The 23209-nt window shown below is 43.9% G+C and overlaps 1 long non-coding RNA gene across 1 annotated transcript in view; it reads left to right on the plus strand.

Moving 5' to 3' along the window:
* Nucleotides 1-17354, plus strand: part of LOC125450874 (uncharacterized) — a 71567-nt gene extending 54213 nt beyond the window's left edge. Inside the window, exons 4-5 of the long non-coding RNA XR_009445645.1 lie at nucleotides 694-783; nucleotides 15643-17354. This is a non-coding gene — a long non-coding RNA (uncharacterized LOC125450874). The remainder of the gene's footprint in view (nucleotides 1-693; nucleotides 784-15642) is intronic.
* The last annotated feature ends 5855 nt before the right edge of the window (nucleotides 17355-23209 follow it).

Below are 23209 nucleotides of genomic sequence, written 5' to 3' on the forward strand. Positions count from 1 at the left end.
TTTGAGTTGTCTCCTTTACCAAAATTATTTGCTTTTCCTGTAAACAGCAATTAACCACAAGTGTCCTTCACATTTTCTAAGAGATCAAATGATCAACCCAGTAATGTTAAAGCAGTTCTATTTTCAATTCTCCTAATCCAAAATTATCTATGTGGTTGAATTTGCCTTTCTAACTCTAGTGTTGGGAATGGTAGAGTTAATTGTTCTACCTCTCATTGTTGAATAATCTCTTCGTACTACTTGCACTAAGTTAAACTATTTTCAGAATTTCCAGGACATTCCAAACTGCAAGTCTAATACTGCACAATTTATTTTGTTCACTTTTGAATAAACTCTCCCAAAAGGAAAGAAAACCTCAATGCATACCAGAAACACTCTCTCTCACACTGTATTTTAAAAGAAATCACCATGACAACAAAATACTTGCAAGTTAATCATTGAACTGCTTTAGATACACAGACCAAATCCAATTGCCAGTAGTTCAAATCCAAACTGGAAAATAAATAATATTAAAATATATATAAGTTATATGTCTCACAAAACAGTAGGCTTGGACATTTGAGTGTATTTTGGCCTTATTTTTGTCCCCAGTTGTCAATATTTGCAAAGGAGAAAGAAGGAGTGAATTTTAGTAATTTTAGAAATATTGTATTTTAAGGTGATTAAACCCAGTAATAACTTCAATTCATGCAGTTTAACACCAAGCTAGTGAAGATCCAGAGCACTTCAATCAAATCACCACATCAGGATTCTTCTGCACTTCCACAGAATATCTTCAAGAGGGTAAGTTCTGAGACAAAGTTCATTCAACCCAATGAGTAGAACTTTGACATGTCAAACTTATATCAATTTGCATGGCCGTCCAACATTCTCTGAGGGTATTGGCCCCATCTCTCCACAACAGCTGCCAACCTGTCCATGGAGGAAGGTGTGCCATTTCAGCCGTGGCTGTACTGCATTGAGGAAATTTGAGTGAACATTTTTTCACCCAGAAAATGGTGGGTTTCTGGAACTCACTGCCTTGAAGGGTGGTAGAGGCAAAAACTCCCAACACAATTAAAAATATTTGGAAGTGCACTTGAAACATCCTGGCTTACAAGGTTTCGAGGCAAGTGCTGGGAAATGTAATTAGATTAGACCATAAGACATAGGAGCGGAAGTAAGGCCATTCGGCCCATCAAGACCACGCTGCCATTTAACTCATGGCTGATGGGCATTTCAACACCACTTCCCTGCACTCTCCCCATAGCCCTTGATTCCTTCTGAAATCAAGCATTTGTCGATCACTGCCTTGAAGGCATCCAACGTCCCGGCCTCCACTGCACTCCGTGGCAATGAATTTCACAAGCCCACCACTCTCTGGCTGAAGAAATATCGTCTCATTTCAGTTTTAAATTTACACACTCTAATTTTAAGGCTGTGCCCACGGGTCCTAGTCTCCCCGCCTAATGGAAACAACTTCCTAGTGCCCACCCCTTCTAAACCATACATTATCTTGTAAGTTTCTATTAGATCTCCCCTCAACCTTATAAACTCTAATGAGTACAATCCCAGGATCCTTAGCCGTTCATCATACGTTAATCCTACCATTCCAGGGATCATCCATGTGAATATCCGCTGGACAGGGTCTAGGGCTAGTATGTCCTTCCTGAGGTGTGGGGCCCAAAATTGGACACAGTGTTCTAAATAGATAGATGCTTGATGACTGGCGTGGACATAATAGTTTGAAGGGCCTTTTCCTGCTACACAGAGGTTTATGAACCTTTGGAATTCTCCACCCCAGAAAGCCATGGAAGCTCAGTCCTTGGGTGCATTCAAGATCAATTTCTGATTTCCAATGATGCACAGGGATATGAGTTGGGATAGGTAAAAGGCATTGAAGTGCTTGATCGGCCAAGATCGTATTAAATGAAAGGGCAGGTTTGATGGGCTGAATAGCCTACTTCTGTTCCAATGCTAGGCACACCATTGAGAAAGATGCGTTAATTCAGTTATCTGAAGGTTTACAATTGATGATGAAGTAGTATTGGCTGAATCTGCATGTTAACCTTAAGAGAATCCTGAACTAGGACTCCTAAGTTCATTTATGCGTCAGATTTCTGAAGCCTTTCCTGTTTTTTTTGAGAACATTACAGCACAGTACAGGCCCTTCAGCCCTCGATGTTGTGCCAACCTGTCACACCGATCTCAAGCCCATCTAACCTACACTATTCCATGTACGTCCATATGCTTATCCAATGACAACTTAAATTTGCCTAAAGTTGGCGAATCTACTACCGTTGCAGGCAAAGCGTTCCATTCCCTTACTACTCTCTGAGTAAAGAAACTACCTCTGACATCTGTCCGATATCTTTCACCCCTCAATTTAAAGCTGTGCCCCCTCATGCTCACTGTCACCATCCTAGGAAAAAGGCTCTCCCTATCTACCCTATCTAACCCTCTGATTATTTTATATGTTTCAATTAAGCCACCTCTCAACCTTCTTCTCTCTAATGAAAACAGCCTCAAGTCCCTCAGCCTTTCCTCGTAAGACCTTCCCTCCATTCCAGGCAACATCCTAGTAAACCTCCTCTGCACCCTTTCCAAAACTTCCACATCCTTCTTATAATGCGGTGACCAGAACTGGACACAATACTCCAAGTGCGGCCGCACCAGAGTTTTGTACAGCTGTAGCATAACCTCTTGGTTCCGGAACTCGATCCCTCTATTAATAAAAGCTAAAACGCTGTATGCCTTCTTAACAGCCCTGTCAACCCGGGTGGCAACTTTCAAGGATCTGTGTACATGGACACCGAGATCTCTCTGCTCATCTACACTACTAAGAATCTTACCATTAGCCCTGTACTTTGCCTTCTGCTTACTCGTACCAAAGTGCATCACCTCACACTTGTCTGCATTAAACTCCATTTGCCACCTCTCAGCCCAGCTCTGCAGCTTATCAATGTCTCTCTGCAACCTACAGCATCCTTCGTCACTATCCACAATTCCACCGACCTTAGTGTCGTCTGCAAATTTACTAACCCATCCTTCTACGCCCTCAGTGATAATGGGAACTGCAGATGCTGGAGAATTCAAGATAATAAAGTGTGAAGCTGGATGAACAAAGCAGGCCACGCAGCATCTCAGGAGCTCTAATGAAGGGTCTAGGCCCGAAACGTCAGCTTTTGTGCTCCTGAGATGCTGCTTGGCCTGCTGTGTTCATCCAGCTTCACACTTTATTATCTTCTACGCCCTCATCCAGGTCATTTATAAAAATGTCAAACAGCAGTGGACCCAACACTGACCCTTGCAGCACACCACTAGTAACTGGTCTCCAGGATGAACATTTCCCATCAACTACCACCCTCTGTCTTCTTTCAGCAAGCCAATTTCTGATCCAAACTGCTATGTCTCTCACAGTTCCATTCCTCCGCATTTTGTACAATAGCCTATTGTGGGGAACCTTATCGAACACTTTGCTGAAATCCATATCCACCACATCAACCAGTTTACTCTCATCTACCTGTTTAGAAAATAATTCATGGCTCTATTCTTTCTACCAAAGTACGTAACCTCACACTTTACCACATTGTACTCCATCTGCCACTTCTTTGCCCACTCTCCTCATTTGTCTAAGTCTTTTTGCAGTCTATATGCTTCCTCAACACAACCTGTCCCTACACCTATCTTTGTGTCATCTGCAAACTTAGCAACAAAACTCCCAGTCCTTCATCCAGATCATTAATGTATAATATGAATAGTTTTGGACCCAACAATAATCCCTGAAGTACTCCACTAGTCACTGGCTGCCATCCATAAAAAAGAGCCTTTGTATGCATATCTGCCTTCTGCTAGTCTACAAAATCCTCCATGCCTTTACCTTGCCCCTAACACAATAACTGTTTACACTTGAAATTGGTATGACATTAGGAACCATATAAGATGGTTGGTGGCTTAGTCATTAGGATTGTGGCCTCACAGTGCCAGGGGCCTATATTCAATTCCAGCCTTGGGTGACTGTCTTTGCACTTTTTCCATGTATTTGTGTGGCTTTCTGCCAGGTGCTCTGGTTTTCTCTCATCAGAGAAAGATGTGCGGGTTAGGTAAATTGGCCAGACTAAAGTACACCGTAGTGTCCAGAGGTGTGCGGGATAGGTGAATTAGCCATGGTAGATCCATGGTTACCAAGAGTGGTGCAGGGGTTCTGGATGGGAAGATCCGTTGCTATGGATTCAAAGTCATAGAGCCATAGAGCTGTACAGCATGGAAACAGATCCTTTGGTCCAATTCATCCATGCCGACCTGATTTCCTAAATTAATCTTGTCCATTTTTCAGCATTTGGCCCCTAACCCTCTAAACCCTTCCTATTTATATGCCCATCCAGATGCCTTTTAAATGTTGTAGGTGTACCAGCATCCACCTCTTCCTCTGACAACTCATTGCGTACACACAACATGCCCTGCATGAAAACGTTGCCCTTTAGGTCCTTCTTTAATCTTACCACTCTCACCTTAAAGTTATGCCCTCCAGTTTTAAACTTTTCCACCTCGGGGAAAATACGTTGTCTTTTTACCCTGTCCATGCCCTTCATGATTTAATAAACGTCAATAATGGAACCCTCAGCTTCTGACGCTCCAGGGAAAGTAGCCCTAGCATAATCAGCCTGTTCCTGTAGCTTAAACCCTCCAAACCTGGCAACATCTTTGTAAATCTTTTCTGAACACTTCTAAGTTTCACAACATCCTTCCTATAGCAGGATTGAGACACTCAAAATCAGGAATCAGGCCACTCACTGAGAGCCACCCTCTATCCAGAATTGAATGCAGTATTCCAAAAGTGGCCTAACCAATATCTTTTACAGCCGCAACATGATCTCCCAACTCCTATGGACAATGCACTGACCAATAAAGGCAAGCATGCCAAACGTCTTGTTCACTATCCTGTCTACCTGCAACTCTACTTTCAAGAAACTATGAACCTGCACTCCAAGGTCTCTTTGTTCAGCAGCATTCCCCAGGACTTTATTATTAAGTGTCTAAGCCCTGCTGTGATTTGGCTTTCCAAAAGGCAGCACCTCACATTTATCTAAATTAAACTCCAAGTGCCACTCTTCAGCCTATTGGCCCATCTGATCAAGATCCTGTTGTACAGTCAGTTAACTTACTTTGCTAGAAAAAATCTGCAGATCCAAAGTAGACAAATTGGAAGAACACAGCAAGCCAAGCAGCCTCTGGAGTAAAGGAATAGTCTATGTTTCAGGTATAACCCTTCTTCAGGACTGGATGCAGGGGTTAGGGGGTGCTGCAGATAAAGAGGAGGGAAGAAGTGAGGTGGAACGGCGGTGATAGGTGGACACTGGTGGTAGGTACAACCTGGTTGGTCGATGGGAGGGATGAATCCAGTCGGTGGCTGGAAGGGAGTGTCAGATGGTGGAATGAAAGACAGGAGGTGGGGATGGAAGGGGAGGCAGGGAAGGGGTGGTCAGGTTATTTGAAATTAGAGAATTCAGTGTTGAGTCCTCTGGGCCGGAGGGTACCCAGTCAGAATGTGCTGTTCTTCAAATTTGCCAAATTTTGAAGGTTTAAAATATACCTGTAGACCTTGAGGATGAGATAGTTGTGAGGACAGGAGCTGAGAAAGGTCACATGGCTGTAGTAGCGGGTTTGTTGCATGGTGTGGTCGAAGATCTTCATTGCTGTTGACTACACCTCCAATTTTGCTGTCACCTGCAAACTTACGAACCATACCTCCTATGCTCACATCCAAATCATTTATGTAAATGATGAAAAGCAGAGGATGCAGCACCAATCCTTGTGGCACACCACTGGTCACAGGCCTCCAGTCTGAAAAGCAACCCTCCACCACCTGCCTTCTACCTTCGAGATAGTTCTGAATCCAACTGGCTGGGCCAAATGATCTCTTTGCATAGTGGTTGGATTCTATAATTCTATACACCAAGGATACTGAGGAAGGTGAGAGTGGAATTTGCAGAGGAACTGGCAATAATTTTTCATGCTCTATTAGCCTTAGAGGCAGTGCAAGTGGACTGGAGGATTGCATATGGTGCACCCCTATTAAAAAAAAGGGTAGAGGTAAGCCCAGTAACTATAAGCCAGACAGTTTAACTTCATTGGGTGGGGAAATTTCGAGAGACAATAATTTAGAGCAAAAATGCTAGCCACATGACAATATGAGTTAATTAAAGAAGAGTGGATTTCTTAAATGTCAGCCTTACTTCTGTGGGGGGCAAATTATTGGAGAGGATTATGAGAGATAGTATTTATGATTATTTCAAAAAACACAGTTTGATTAGAAATAGTCAACATGGCTTTGTGAGGGGCAGGTCATGCTTCACAAGCCTTACTGAATTCTTTGAGGATATGCCAAAACACCCCCTGCTGTGTTCATATATAAGGCTCTGGTCAAACTGCATTTGGAAGATTGTGAGCAGTTTTGGACCTTGTATCTAAGGAAGGATGTGCTGGCGTTGGAGAGTTCCAGAAGTGGTTTACAAGAGTGATCCTGGGTATGAAGGTTTGTCATATGAAGAGTGGTTGACAACTCTGGGTCTGTACTTGAGGGAGTTTGGAAGGAGAGGGCATCTGATTGAAACTTACGGAATACTAAGAGACCTGGCTATAATGGAAATGGAGAAGATGTTTTCATTGCCACAGGAGGCTGGTTCACTCAGTGTATTTAAGACAGGCATAGGTAGGTTTTGATTAGCAATGTGATCAAAGGTTATGGGGAGAAGGCAGGAGAATAGGATTGGTAAACATACCAGCCATGATCAAGTGGCAAAGTGGACTCAATTGGATGAATGACATAATTCTGCTCCTATATGTTATGGCCTTAGCAGAAAGTGTTGATGAGGGAAATGCTGTTGGTGTGATGAACATCGGTCTCCAAAATTCACTTGATGGAGTTCCACAGAACAGAATTGTGAACAATGTTATATTTCTTGAAATAAAAAGGATAATAACACATATATACAGAATTGGCTCGTTAACAGGATGATGTTGTAGTGTAATGGATAATGGATGCTCTCTGAGCTGGAGAAGACTTTTCCTACTATTTTCCTCATTAATGATCTAGACCTTGGCATACAGAACATGATTTCAAAATTTGTGGATGATGTGAAACTCGGAAATGTATTTAACCTGTTTGGGAATAGTGAAGAACTTCGAACAGACATTGCAAATTGATGGACTAGCAGGCAGGTGACAGATGCAATCCAATGTAGAGTAATGTGAGGTAATTCATTTTGAGGGAAGTAACTGGAGAAATGATATAAAAGAAACAAATCTAAAGGTGGCACAGTTGCAAAGAGACATGGCTGTGTGTGCACAAATCATTACAGGGTATTTTGAGATCATGCCAAAAAGGCATTCAGTATCTGCGCTTAACAGGGGCTTAAAATAAAAGAGCAAGATGGATATGTTCAACTTGATTAAGATGTTGGTTTGGCCTAAGGTAGAATATTGCTTCTTCCAGTACTGGATGTAACAGTTTAGAAAGGATGTAAAGACATTGGAGAGAATGCAGAAGAGATTTACGTGAATAGTTCCAAGGATGAGAGATTTTCCTTGGAGTGGAGAAGGGTGAGAGGAAGTTTGAAGAGTGTTCAAAATCATGAGGATCCTGGTCAGGTTGGATACAGGGAAATTTATCAAAGAAACTTATGAAAGAGTTGAGAAGGAGAGGCACAGATTTAAAGTAACTAGCAAAAGAAGCAAGTGTGATATGTGGAAAAATATCCCACTGAGTGGTTAAGCTCTAGAGTGCACTGCCTGAGAGGTTGATAGAGGCAGATTGTATCAATGTATTTGAAAGGATATTGGACTGTTATTTGAAAGGGAACAGCATGAAGGGTTACAGGGAATGGGTAGGAGAATGGCATCTAGTGAAATTCTGATTTAGAAAGTAAATGCAGACAAGATCAGCTTATTGCCTTTCTTCTGCATTTTAAAACTTCTAGACTCTGAGTATCACGGAATCCTTTGCATCCACCCAAGCACATGAGGTCTAAGTTTCATATCTTACCTGGAACACAGCAGTTATAATCATATGATATTTCCTTATGACACCACAGGAATGTTCGTCTTTATTTTGCGCTCAAGCCCTAGATGGAGCTTTAACACAAACCTTATAACAGAACCAGACTGTTGCCAGCTGTGCCACGGCTAACACACTGGCATAAAAGTTTTTTTTTTCATTTGTTTTTAATCATGGTGCCATGAAACAAATTACATGAAACATAGATGTGGGACCGGAGTAGGTAATTTAGTCCTGTGTAGAACATTACAGGACTGATGGTGGCTACTTGGTCCATTTTGCTTTTATTGGCTGTTTTGAGAGATTCCTTGACAACTCATCAATTAATCTTAGATTCTGAGACATTCAGCTCATTAAGTCCATTTCAGCTGTCTATGAAGCAATACATTCAGCCTTGCTGCCCCACTCCATCTTCCTAACCTTGCAGATTTAGTTCTTTGATTTGCACAAACAATTTCCTTTTAAAATAATTCATTATTTCTTTTTCCCTATCTATTGATACCACCCCGCCACCCCTGGAACTTTCTTTGCTATAAGAAGAATAAAACCAGCTTTTTACTTTCTGGGTAAATATGCTATGGACTAAACTATTAAATGAAGAGCTTGTTATGCAAACTATTCACTGCATTACATTCATGTACTCTTTATGTAACTGCACCAAAAGACTCAATCACACTCACCAAACAGGTGAGAATAATCTTGTCCTTGATAGTGATCTCTAAAATTGGTCCCACCAAGGACATTGAATTGACTGGGCCATGCTACCAAATTTGTGTTGCCAGCAACTTGTAATGTTACATGTGAATCACTCATCCAAATTGTTGATATCTGTTCTGAATAGCTGAGGTCAAGCATGAGTCCTTGTTGTACCATTACTGTCATGCCTTCTACGTCAAAAGACGCATTTATTCCCACTCCTGGCTTACTGTATGCTAACCAATTCATCATTCATGCCTGTGTATTACCACCAATCTTATGTGCTTTAATTTTGCACACTAATCTCTTGTGGGGACTTTATCGAAAGATTTTTAAATATCCAAATAACCATACATACTGGTTCTGTCTCATCTACTCAAATAGTATTGCTTCAAATAATTTGAGTAGGTTTGTCAGACATGATTTCAGTTTTGTAAAGTCAACTTGACTTTGTGCAATCCTACTGATATTTTCAAAGTATCTGATTAGCACATCCTTCACAACAAAGTCCAGCACTTTTTCGATCACTGTGTTAGGCTAAGTAGTCTGTAATTCACTTTCCCTCTTTTGCTCACTCTTTTTTCAAATAGTTGGTTTACATTTCCAATCCAATCAGAGGTATTTGGGAGTCATTATCCATGAGTCTCAAAAGCTAACATCCATGTTCAGTGGCATAAGGGAAGGCAAATGGAATATTGGCATTTATTTCAAAGAGATGGAATATACACGAGGAGCTTTTGCAGAAACTATATAAGAAAGCAAAATCCTTGTGTCCTGTGACAACAAAGTGTGGAGCTGGATGAACACAGCAGGCCAAGCAGCATCTCAGGAGCACAAAAGCTGACGTTTCGGGCCTAGACCCTTCATCAGAGAGGGGGATGGGGAGAGTGAACTGGAATAAATAGAGAGAGAGGGGGAGGCGGACTGAAGATGGAGAGAAAACAAGATAGGTAAGGAGGTAGGGAGGGGATAGGTCAGTCCAGGGAAGATGGACAGGTCAAGGAGAAGGGATGAGGTGGTAGGTAGGAAATGGAGGTGCGGCTTGAGGTGGGAGGAAGGGGTGGGTGAGAGGAAGAACAGGTTAGGGAAGCAGTGACAGGCTGGGCTGTTTTTGGGATGCGGTGGGGGAAGGGGATGAGCTGGGCTGGTTTTGGGATGCAGTGGGGGAGGGGAGATTTTGAAGCTGGTGAAGTCCACATTGATTCCATTGGGCTGCAGGGTTCCCAAGCGGAATATGAGTTGCTGTTCCTGCAACCTTCGGGTGGCATCATTGTGGCACTACAGGAGGCTCATGATGGACATGTCATCTGAGGAATGGGAGGGGGAGTGGAAATGGTTTGCGACTGGGAGGTGCAGTTGTTTGTTGCGAACTGAGCGGAGGTGTTCTGCAAAGCGGTCCCCAAGCCTCCGCTTGGTTTCCCCAATGTATAGGAAGCTACACTGGGTACAATGGATACAAAATACCACATTGGCAGATGTGCAGGTGAACATCTGCTTGATATGGAAGGTCCTCACCCTCAACAACTTCTCTTTCGATTCTTCCAACTTTCTATAGACAAAGGGAGTGGCCGTGTGTACCCGCATGGGCCCCAGCTATGCTTGCCTCTTTGTAGGTTACGTAGAACAGTCCCTCTTCCGCACCTACACAGGCCCCAAACCCCACCTCTTCCTCCATTACATTGATGACTGTATCGGCGCCGCCATTTGCTCCCCAGAGGAGCTCAATCAGTGCATCCACTTTACCAACACCTTCCACCCCAACCTCAAGTTTACCTGGGCTATCTCCAGCACATCCCTCACCTTCCTGGACCTCTTTGTCTCCATCTCAGGTAACCAGCTAGAAACTGATGTCCATTTCAAGCCCACTGACTCCCACAGCTACCTAGAATACACCTCCTCCCACCCACCCTCCTGCAAAAATTCCATCTCCTATTCCCAATTCCTCTGCCTCCGCTGCATCTGCTCCCAGGATGAGGCATTCCACTCGCGCACATCCTAGATGTCCACGTTCTTCAAGGACCACAGCTTTCCCCCCGCAGTGGTCGAGAACGCCCTTAACTGTGTTTCCCGCATTTCCCGCAACACATCCCTCACATCCCGCCCCCGCCACAACCGCCCCCAGAGGATACCCCTTGTTCTCACATACCACCCTACCAACCTCTGGATACAACGTATCATCCTCTGACACTTCCGCCATCTACAATCCGACCCCACCACCCACTCTATTTTTCCATCCCCACCCTTGTCTGCTTTCTGGAGAGACCACTCTCTCCGCGACTCCCTTGTCCGCTCCACACTCCCCTCCAACCCCACCACACCTGGCACCTTCCCCTGCAACCGCAGGAAGTGCTACACTTGCCCCCACACCTCCTCCCTCACCCCCATCCCAGGCCCCAAGATGACCTTCCATATCAAGCAGATGTTCACCTGCACATCTCCCAATGTGGTATATTGTATCCATTGCACCTGGTGTAGCTTCCTCTACATTGGGGAAACCAAGCGGAGGCTTGGGGACCGCTTTGCAGAACACCTCCGCTCGGTTCGCAACAAACAACTGCACCTCCCAGTCACGAACCATTTTAACTCCCCATCACATTCCTTAGACAACATGTCCATCATGGGCCTCCTGCAGTGCCACAATGATGCCACCCGAAGGTTGCAGGAACAGCAACTCATATTCCGCTTGGGAACCCTGCAGCCCAATGGTATCAATGTGGACTTCACAAGCTTCAAAATCTCCCCTTCCCCCACTGCATCCCTAAACCAGCCCAGTTCTTCCCCTCCCCCCACTGCATCACAAAACCAGCCCAGCTCATCCCCTCCCTCCACCGCATCCCAAAACCAGCCCAGCCTGTCTCTGCTTCCCTAACCTGTTCTTCCTCTCACCCATCCCTTCCTCCCACCTCAAGCTGCACCTCCATTTCCTACCTACCACCTCATCCCTTCTCCTTGACCTGTCCGTCTTCCCTGGACTGACCTATCCCCTCCCTACCTCCTCACCTATACTCTCCTCTCTACCTATCTTGTTTTCTCTCCATCTTTGGTCTGCCTCCCCCTCTCTCCCTGTTTATTCCAGTTCCCTCTCCCCATCCCCCTCTCTGAAGAAGGGTCGAGGCCCAAAACGTCAGCTTTTGTGCTCCTAAGATGCTGTTTGGCCTGCTTTGTTCATCCAGCTCCACACTTGTCTGCGGTTCCCATTATCTCTTATCCTTGTGACCTGCCTTCACATTGAGAATAACCTCCGTTGTGTTGTGTGACACTATCACCATGCTAAATAGGACAGACTTCAAACAGATCTTGCCACTCAAGCCTGGGTATACAGCACTGTGAGCTGCCAACTGCAGCAAAATTGTACTGCAGCTCAATCTGCAAACTCATGGCCTGGCATATCTCCCACTTAACCATTTCCATCAAGCCAGAGAATCAAGCCTTGTTTATTGGGGATGCAGGAGCACATGCCAGGAGTACCACCAGGCATACCTAAAAATGAGGAGTTAACCTGGTGAATCTACCAAACGGGACTCCCTATCTGCCAAAGAGCAAAAGTAGCAAGTGATAGACAGAGCTAAATGATCCCACATTCAATGGATCAGATCTGAGTTCTGCAGTCCTGCCTCGTCCAGTCATGAATTAAACAACTCAATACAACAGGACGCTATACAAATACCCCATCCTCAATAATAGAAGAGCCCAACACATAAGTGCAAAGGATAAAGCTGAAGCATTCGCAGCAATCTTTGGCCAGAAGTGTTGAGTGGATGATTCACCTCAGTGGTCCCTAGCATCACAAATGCCAGTCTTCAACCATATAGATTCTCAACACGTCAAAACTAGAAATGGTTGGAGGCACTGGATATTGCAAAGGCTATAAGCCCTGACAACATACCAGCAATGAAGGCAGCTCTGAAGACTTGTGCTCCAGAACTGCTGCTCCCCTCGCCAAGCTGTTCCAGGACAACCACAGTTCTGGCATTTAGCTGGTAATGTAGAAAATTGCCAGATATGTCCTGTACGTACAAAGCAGGACAAATCCAACCCGTCAAATTACCGCCCAATCAGTCCACTCTCCAACAACAGAGCTATCAAGCAGCACCTGCTCAGCAATAATCTACTCGGTGATGCCCAGTTTGGGTTCCTTAGCTCCTGATCTCATTACAGCCTTGGTTCAACCATGGACAAAAGAGCTGAATTCCAGAGATGAGGTGTGAGTGACAGCCCTTGATATCAAGTCTGCATTCAATGGAGAGTGTCATCAAGGAGCCCCAGCAAAATTGGACTCAATGGGAATTGGGGGCAAAATCTCAGCTGGTTGGAGTCATACCTGGCACATAGAAACATGGTCATGTTCGTTGGAGGTCAGTCACTTCAGGTCTAGGACATCTGACCATCTTCAGCTGCTTCATCAATGGGCTTTCGTTCCTCATCAGGTCAGAAGTTGGGATTTTTGCTGGTGACTACACAATTCACAATTCCCCAGATACTGAAGCAGTCCATGTTTAAATGCAACAAGATCTGGGGAATATCCAGGCTTTGGCTACAAATAGCTAGTAACATTCATGCTACACTAATGCCAGGCTATGACCATCTCTCATAAGAAACCAACTAACCGCCAACCCTTGACATTCAATGGTCTTACCATCACTGCATCCCCACTATCAACAGACCAGAAAATAAACTGGATTTGCCATATAAATACAGTGGCTATAACAGCAGGTCAGGAGCCAAGAATTCTGCACTGAGTAACTCACCTCCTGATTGCTTGTCCACCATCTACAAGGCATAAGTCAGGAGTGTCTTGAAATATATCCCACTTAACTGGATGATTGCAATTTCAGCAACACTCAAGAAGCTTGACACCTTCGAGACAAAACAGTTCTTTTGATTGGTGCCACATCATAAACATCTGCTCCCTCCACCACCAAAGCTCAGTCATAGCATTGTATACTATCTACAAGACGCACTGCTGAAATTCACCAAAGTTCTTTAGATAACAACGTCCAAATCCATAATTACTCTCATTTAGAAAAACGAGGTCAGTAGATATATGAGTACACCTGACCTTCAAGTCCCCCTCTGAACCACTCACAACCCTGACTTAGAAATATATCACCGTTCCTTCACTATCACTAGGTCAGAATCCTGGAATTCCCTCCATAACTGTGTTACATGTCTATGTACATAGATTTGAGCAATTCTAGAATGTAGCTCACTTCCCAAGGGAATCTAAAGATAGGCAGTAACTGCTGGCATAGCTAGCAATGCTCCCAACCCATGAATGAGATTTTAAAGTAAAGGCATTGATATTTTTGATCAGCCACAAGTGTATTGAATCGTGGGGTTAGTTCAATGGGCTGAATGTACTCCTAAGTCTCATGAGCTGATGCCAACAGCGTAGGTTAAAGTCCCATACTGACTGAGGTTACCATGAGGATCTCTCCTTCTCCACCTTGCCCCTTGCCGGAGGCAAGATGACTTTCAAGTTAAACTACCACCAGTTGTGTCCCTCTATTGAGAGAGCAGTCCTATTGTCCTCTGAAACAATTGCAGCTTTGCCTCCCATGTTCTAGCCTTTCAAACCTGCTCTGCCATTCAGTATGATCACAGCTAATCTTCAGCTTCAACTCTAGTTTCCTACTTGATCCCATAATTTTTTGTTTCCCTCAAAGACCAAAATTTCAATTCTGAATTGATTTAATGCTCAAAGAATTATGCTTCTGGAGTAGACAATTCCAAAGACAAACAAAACCAAAAGAACTGTGGATGCTGTAAATCATTGAGGGAAAGCAGAAGTTGTTAGAAAAGCTCAGCAGGTCTGGCAGCATCTGTGAAGAAAAATCAGTTAACATTTCGGGTCTGGTGACCCTTCCTCAAAACTCTGTTTTTTTTCCCCAAAGATTAATGTAGCCCTTTTAGTAAAGAAATTTCACCTAACCACTGTCTTAAATTTATCATCTCTATATCCTGAAATGAGGCCCTGTTCTTGATTCCTCAGCCAGAAAATAATGTTTCAATACCCACCCCCTCAAGATCCTACAAAATGTTGAATGCTGGAATAAAAATCACCTCTCAGATTTCTAAACTCCAAAGAATATAGGAACAAAAATAGAAGTTGCTGGAAAAACTCAGCAGGTCTGGCTGGATTTGTGAAGAGAAATAAAAGTTAACATTTCGGATGTGGTGAACATTCCTTAGAACAGAGAAGATAGACCTAATTGATACAACCTTTCGTCATAGGATAACCCAATCATACCAAAGACCAATCTCATGATCCTTTGCCGTACAACTTCCTATACAAATGTATTCGTTTTGAGAAATGAAGACCAAAACTGGCTATATTATTCCAGGTATTGCCTCACCAAGGCTCTGCATTATAAGATTTCGTATTTTTGTCAACCGATTCCATTGAAATAAAAGCCAACATACAATTTACCTTCCTAATCATTCGCTATACACCTTCATGTTCACCTTGTAGAATTACATCCAAATCATTTAACACAACATTTATAAGTTCGTCAAAATGTTTTTTCTCAACAAGATTCAAGTTCTGTATTACCAAATGACTATTTACAAGTTTTACACCTTTAAAAAATATTCTACTTTCCTATTCTTAGAATCAAAGTGAATAACCCCACCCTCATCAACATTATATTCCACCATTTGTCACCTTAGCCTCAATCACAACCTGAGTATATCGCTTTGAATCCTTTTATGTAGCAGTTTGCGTTCCCACTTTCCTTTATATCATCAACAAACTTATGTACACTATTCTCTACCTCGGTGTTAATACAGATTGTAAATAGTACTCAGTGCTAGCTATTGTTTGTTAACTAATCCTCTAGCCATGCTCATCTCTCAACAGTTTTGTGGGAAAGGTGAAGGCATCAACATGTTGGCTGATTTTTTGTCCACAGAAGTTGCAACATTTGCAAGAGGAAAAAAACCGAGAGATTGCAGCACTTCGTCGGACCATTCGCGAACTTGAACAGCAGCAAGATTGCAATCAAGGCTCATACGTTAAACGTCGAAGGTTTTAGTATCAACATATTTTGATGCATAGTCTCTCTGTAGGTGCAATGTTATCACCTTACCTAGAACCCACACTTCTGTTTTTTTGAGGATCTATTCTCATTCTCTATTTGTGGCTCTTGGTGTCTGGTATGGTGTCCTTTGGTTGTTCAACTGAATATTTTTTTAAAAATAGTATTTCTGGTGAAATGTTTAACTGCAATAAAATTCCAACAGTGGAATATCTAATGAGTAGGGTTAAGATGTTTGGTCATTTTTATAGATATACATGAAATTATTGTGTAATTCTTATTGCAATATGCAACCACATTCTGGGAGAATTTTAATGTGCAAGTGCAAATGGGTTTGTATATGGGTAACATGTTCAAACTGAAGAGAACAGATTATCATAGCCCAAATCGGGATGAAATGCAGGTAGGATAGAAAGCAATGGTTGCTATGCAGGGTGTGGATGTCTCTCTTCCCATCTTTAGCCATTTTCATGAGACCAGGATAGAGAGCCTGATCTCCAAAATCCACCATCTCCTACAAAGGAGGCAGTTGATAGCATGTTCCACATGTATAACCCAACATTGTATTAAACACAAGGCCTTTTTTGAAGTGAACTTAAGATGGACAGCAGTGAATTGAGGGGAATGTAGGTTAGGTTATTTCAGTTTTGGATTAGGATTATTCCACAGCACAGCATCGTGGGCCGAAGGGCCTGTACTGTGCTCTACTTTTCTATGTTCTATGTCCGCCGACAGTGTATGCTTTATGGCAAGGAAATAAAGCCACAGTAGTCCCAGAAAACCATAGGGCTGCATTGTCATTAGAGAGACACAAGTGGCAGTGATTTATTCCAAGGGTCACCATGCATCAGGCAAGGGGGTAAGGTGGAGAAAGAAGGTTCTCCATGGTAACATGAGCAGGTACAGGAATTGCATCACACACCAGCTATCCAGCCAACTTGATTAACTGATCTCCAGTGCTTCATGAGAGATTACAGAATTACAACAGAAAAGGAAGGCAATTTGTACATGATGGCATTTCAATCGAAACATTCCCTGCAACATTTTTATACAAAAATAGAAAAAGATTGCAGGTATTATCATGTACATTTTGAATTATCCAAGATACCAGAAAGATAAACCATGCATTTATCAGTTCATTATTCCTATCTAATTTTGCATATCATGTCACGATGCTGGTATTGGACTGGGGTGGACAAGGTCAAAAATCACACAATGTCAGGTTATAATCCAACAGTGATAATGGGAACTGCAGATGCTGGAGGATCCAAGATAATAATTTTACCAGGATGCTGCCTGGACTGGAGGGCTTATCTTATGAAGAGAGGTTGACTGAGCTTGGTCTCTTTTCATTGGAGAAAAGGAGGAGGAGAGGGGACCTAATTGAGGTATACAAGATAATGAGAGGCATAGATAGAGTTGATAGCCAGAGACTATTTCCCAGGGCAGAAATGGCTAGCACGAGGGGTCATAGTTTTAAGCTGGTTGGTGGAAAGTATAGAGGGGATGTCAGAAGCGGGTTCTTTACACAGAGAGTTGTGAGAGCATGGAATGCGTTGCCAGCAGCAGTTGTGGAAGCAAGGTCATTGGGATCATTTAAGAGACTGCTGGACATGCATATGGTCACAGAAATTTGAGGGTGCATACATGAGGATCAATGGTCGGCACAACATTGTGGGCTGAAGGGCCTGTTCTGTGCTGTACTGTTCTATGTTCTATGTTCTAATAAAATGTGAGGCTGGATGAACACAGCAGGCCCAGCAGCATCTCAGGAGCACAAAAGCTGACGTTTCGGGCCTAGACCCTTCATCAGAGAGGGGGATGGGGAGAGGGTTCTGGAATAAATAGGGAGAGAGGGGGAGGCGGACCGAAGATGGAGAGAAAAGAAGATAGGTGGAGAGGAGAGTATAGGTGGGCAGGTAGGGAGGGGATAGGTCAGTCCAGGGAAGACGGACAGGTCAAGGAGAAGGGATGAGGTTAGTAGGTAGGAGATGGAGGTGCGGCTTGGGGTGGGAGGAAGGGATGGGTGAGAGAAAGAACAGGTTAGGGAGGCAGAGACAGGTTGGACTGGTTTTGGGATGCAGTGGGTGGAGGGGAAGAGCTGGGCTGGTTGTGTGGTGCACTGGGGGGAGGGGACGAACTGGGCTGGTTTTGGGATGAGGTGGGGGAAGGGGAGATTTTGAAGCTGGTGAAGTCCACATTGATACCATTGGGCTGGTTCCCAAGCAGAATATGAGTTGCTGTTCCTGCAACCTTCGGGTGGTATCATTGTGGCACTGCAGGAGGCCCATGATGGACATGTCATCTAAAGAATGTGAGGGGGAGTGGAAATGGTTTGCGACTGAGAGGTGCAGTTGTTTATTGCGAACCGAGCGGAGGTGTTCTGCAAAGCGGTCCCCAAGCCTCCGCTTGGTTTCCCCAATGTAGAGGAAGCCACACTGGGTACAGTGGAGGCAGTATACCACATTGGCAGATGTGCAGGTGAACCTCTGCTTATTATATCCTCTACACGGGGGAAACCAGGCGGAGGCTTGGGGACCGCTTTGCAGAACACCTCCGCTTGGTTCGCAATCAACAACTGCAGCTCCCAGTCGCAAACCATTTCAACTCCCCCTCCCATTCCTCAGATGACATGTCCATCATGGGCCTCCTGCAGTGCCACAATGATGCCACCCGAAGATTGCAGGAACAGCAACTCATATTCCGCTTGGGAACCCTGCAGCCCAATGGTATCAATGTGGACTTCACCAGCTTCAAAATCTCCCCTACCCCCACCTCATCCCAAAACCAGCCCAGTTCGTCCTCTCCCCCCACTGCACCACACAACCAGCCCAGCTCTTCCCTTCCACCCACTGCATCCCAAAACCAGTCCAACCTGTCTCTGCCTCCCTAACCTGTTCTTCCTCTCACCCATCCCTTCCTCCCACCCCAAGCCGCACCTCCATCTCCTACCTTATCTCCTCTCCACCTATCTTCTTTTCTCTCCATCTTCAGTCCGCCCCCCCCTCCCTATTTATTCCAGAACCATCACCCCATCTCCCTCTCTGATGAAGGGTCTCGGCCTGAAACGTCAGCTTTTGTGCTCCTGAGATGCTGCTGGGCCTGCTGTGTTCATCCAGCCTCACATTTTATTATCTTATAATCCAACAGGTTTATTTGAAAATGCAAGCATTCAGAGCGCAAACATTACACCTGAGGAAGGAGCTGAACTGCAAAAGCTTGTGTTTTGACCTTATCTTTGCATGTGCACTCCATACATAGTCCTTAAGTCTTGCTGGTGTCTTACTGGTACAAGTATGTGTTGATGTTGCTTACTGTTCACTTGGCTGATTTGATTCACCAGGAAGTGTTACTACTGTCTCATTTTTTGTTTTTGTGGTTACCCATTGTTGTTTCATTTATGTTGCATTGCTGTGGACCTCTGGGTCTGTTAGTTCATACATGATCTGTGTAGGTGGTAAATTCACTTCTTCCTAATCAGCTGCCTGCATTTGGGGAACCACTTCGAAAATTGCGCATATATACCTGTGCTTTTTATTATTCGTGCATAAGACATTTAACGAGATACTGCCTAATCTGAAAATCCTTAACCCCACATTCCTGCTTTATATTCATAATGCTTAAATTGCTTGTTGATTAATAGACTGTCTACTCAACCTTGAATGTACTGTGTTATAGCCATCCGTAGTAAAGAATTTCACAGATTCATTACCACCCCAGAGAAGACATTCTTCCTTGTCTGTTATAAATGAATGACCCCATTTTCTAAGATTATACCTTCTGGTCCTAAACTCTTCAAAAAGAGGAAACTTTCCACATCTACCCTGTCAAGCCTCCTAAGCATGTTTCAATACCTTTAGCTTTCATTCTTCTGAATTACAATGAGTACAGGGCCAATCTACTAAAACTCACCTCATAATACAGTCCCTCCATATCTGGTTGAGTGAGTCTTCTCTGCGCTGTCTCTGATGCCAGTATATCTTTCCATAGATTGGAGGCCCAAAGGTTTGCACAGTATTCACAGATATCGTCTGACAAATGGCTTGTGGAGTTTTAGCAAATGCTTTATAGTCTGTTCCCTTTGAAATAAAGATCAAAATTCCATTGTTGCCTGCCTCTTTGTAGGATTTGTGGAACAATCCCTCCTCTACAACTAACACCAGCACTCTTCCACACCGGCACCACCCATCACCTCTTACTCTGTTATATTGAAGACTACATCGTGCTGCCTCATGCTCTCATGAGGAACTCGACTTCATCAACTTTGCCAACACTTTTCACTCGGCCCTCAAATTAAACACCACACTAAGGGCCTAAAAGCCCTCCACTTCTTCATCTTCTCTAGCCCAACCAGTCCCCTTCCTCTCACACTCTCATTCGCTTGGCAGAACTGGCCCTCACCCTCAGCAATTTTCCTTTGATTTCTCCCACATCCTGAAAACTAAAGGGCAGCCATGGGCACCCACATGGGCCTGAGCTGTGCCTGCCTGTTTGTGGGATTTGTGGAACAATCCCTCTTCCACAACTACACCGGCATCATCCCCTACCTCTTTCTCTGCTATATTAATGATTGCATCCATGCTGCCTTGTGCTCCCGTAAGGAGCTTAAGCAGTCCATTAACTTTGCCAACACCTTCCACCCCACACTTTAATTCACCTGGAACATTTCTAACATCTTCTTCCTCTTCCTGGACCTCTGTCTCCATCTCCAGAAATCAACTCACCACTGACATCTATTTCAAATCCATGATTCCCACAACTACCTCAACTATATCTCCTCTTACCCACTCTCCTACAAAAATTCTATCTCATACTCTCAATTCTTCTGCCTCAGCCCTATCTGCTCCCAGAATGAAGTGTTTTACTCCAGGACATCCCAGATAGCTTCCTACTCTAGGGACCATAATTTCCCCTCCTCTGTAATTAAGGATGCCCTGAACCACATCTTTTCCATCTCCCGCAATTCTGCCCTCAAACCCTCTCCTCCAACAACAATGAGGATAGAGTCCCCTTTGTTCTCACGTACCACCCCACCAACTTCCAAATCCAATGCATCGCCCTCCGTCACTTCTGCCACCTACAATCAGACCCCACCACCAAAGAAACATTTCCCTCCCCATGCCTGTCTGCTTTCCACAGGGACCATTCATTCCATAACCTTGTCAGCTCTATGCGCCCCAGTTTCTCCACTACATCCAGTACCTTTCCCTGCAACTGCAAGAGGTGCAGCACTGTCCCTCCATCTCTCCCCTCACCTCCATCCTAGGCCCCACACAATCCCTCCAAATCCAGCAGAGTTTCACCTCCACTTCATCCAATCTGATCTGTTGTATCCATTGCTCCCAATGTGGTCTCCGCGATATCGGGGAGACCAAATGCAGACTCAGGAACCAGTTCACAGAGGATCTGTGCCCTGCATGCACCAACCAACCCAATGCTATGGTTGCCATCCATTTTAATGCCCTCCCAGTCCCCTGGTGACATGTCCATCCTTCGCCTCTTCCACTGCCAGAGTGAGACCAAACATAAACTGGAGAAACAACACCTGATATTTCTGAAGAAGAGTCTCGACCCGAAATGTTAAATTTTAACTACTCCTCTGATGCTGCTTGGCCTGCTGTGTTCATCCAGCTTCACACCATGTTATCTCAGATTCTCCAGCATCGGCAGTTCCTACTATCTCTGTAACCTGATATTTCCCCTTGGGAGCTTATAGCCCAATGGCCTCAATATTGACTTCACCAGTTTCAAAATCCCTCCGCCCACAGCCTTATTCCCATGCCCAGCCCTCCCCCTTCCTGACCTGACCTAATCCATCCATCTTCCTACTCAGCTATCTACTCCACCCTTCCCACTGACTAATGACAATAACCCCGTTTCTGCATCCACCTATCACCATCCCACCTACTCTCCTGCTATCCCAAACTCCTCCTCTATTTACATCTGGACTCCCTTCCTCCTCCCCAGTCCAGATGAAGGGTTTTGGCCCAAAACATTGACTTTACTGCTCCTCGGATGCTGTCTGACATGCTGTGCTTTTCCAGCTTCACATCAATTGACCTTGGCTTCCAGCATTTGCAGTCTTTACTGTCTCCAATGTTCCAATATTCCCAACATATTCCCCTGTATCAACCCTGTTTGATACCAACTTCAAAACTCTAGTAAAGTTATCAGGCACAATTTCCCCTTCAAAAAACCTTCCTGACTCCAACTGATCATTTTACGTGTTTCTAAATGCTCTGCTATTACATTCTTTATAATACACTCTAATATTGTCCCAATAACAGATGTTAAGTTATTAACTAAAAACTGAAACAACTGTGGATGCTTTAAGTGGGGAACAAAAACAAGTTGCTGGACAAGCTCAGCAGGTCTGGCAACATCTATGAAGGAAACATCAGAGTTAGTGTTTTGGGTCCAGCGATCCTTCCTCAGAATGAGGTTCTGAGGAAGGGTCACTGGATCTGAAACGTTAAATCTGATTTTTTTCTTCACAGATGCTGCCAGACCTGCTGAGCTTGTCCAGCAACTTCTGTTTTTGTGGCCTATAGTTAGCTTTTATGGCTTCTTCCCTTCTTAAGTTGATATATGGCATTGACAGTTTTCAAAACTTTCCAAACATTTCCAAAATCTATGGATTCCTGGAAGATTACTATCAGTGCATCCCTTATCTCTGTAGCTACGTCCTTTAACATCCAAAGATGTGTTGCATCAGGTCCAGGGAACATACTGGTCTTTAGTTTCATTTGTTTCCCTCACCCTTTCCCTCTAGTGATAATTATTGCATTTCTTTCCTCTTTTTATCCCTTTATTTTGGAATGTTATTAATGGATTCTTATGAAGTCTGATTCAAAGTGTTTATCAACTCCTCTGCCATTTCCTCATTCCCCATTTTATTTCCCCAGCCTCATTCTCTAAGGTGCCCATGTTCACTTTGGCTTTCATTTTCCTTATTTATGTGAAGTAACCCTTCCTGTCATCTTTATATTACTCAGAGATAGTAAGAACTGCAGATGCTGGATTCAGAGATAACACAGTGTAGAGCTGGAGGAACACAGCAGGCCAGGCAGCGTCAGGGGAGCAGAAAAGTTCACTTTTGGCCCAGGACTCTTCTTCTTATATTATTTGCACGTCTGCCCTCAAAGTGTATCTTCTCCTTTTCTCCTGTTATTTTGGTTACCTTTTGTTGGTTTTTAAAACTTTCCCAATCCTCTGAATTATCACTAATCTTTGCCACATTATAGATTTTCTGTTTCAGTTGATGCTATCCTTAACTTCCCTGGTTAACCGTGGTTGGCTTATACGCTTCCTTAAATCTTTCTTCATCACTGGCATATATTTTTGCTGTGAACCATGAATTATTTTCTTAAATATCAGACATTGTTTTTCGACTGCCACCATCGCTAAATGCCTTTGATAGTTGACTCCAGCTATGTCTGGC

This window comes from Stegostoma tigrinum, chromosome 3 (genome assembly GCF_030684315.1).
Source record: "Stegostoma tigrinum isolate sSteTig4 chromosome 3, sSteTig4.hap1, whole genome shotgun sequence".
In the NCBI taxonomy this organism is placed as follows: domain Eukaryota; kingdom Metazoa; phylum Chordata; class Chondrichthyes; order Orectolobiformes; family Stegostomatidae; genus Stegostoma; species Stegostoma tigrinum.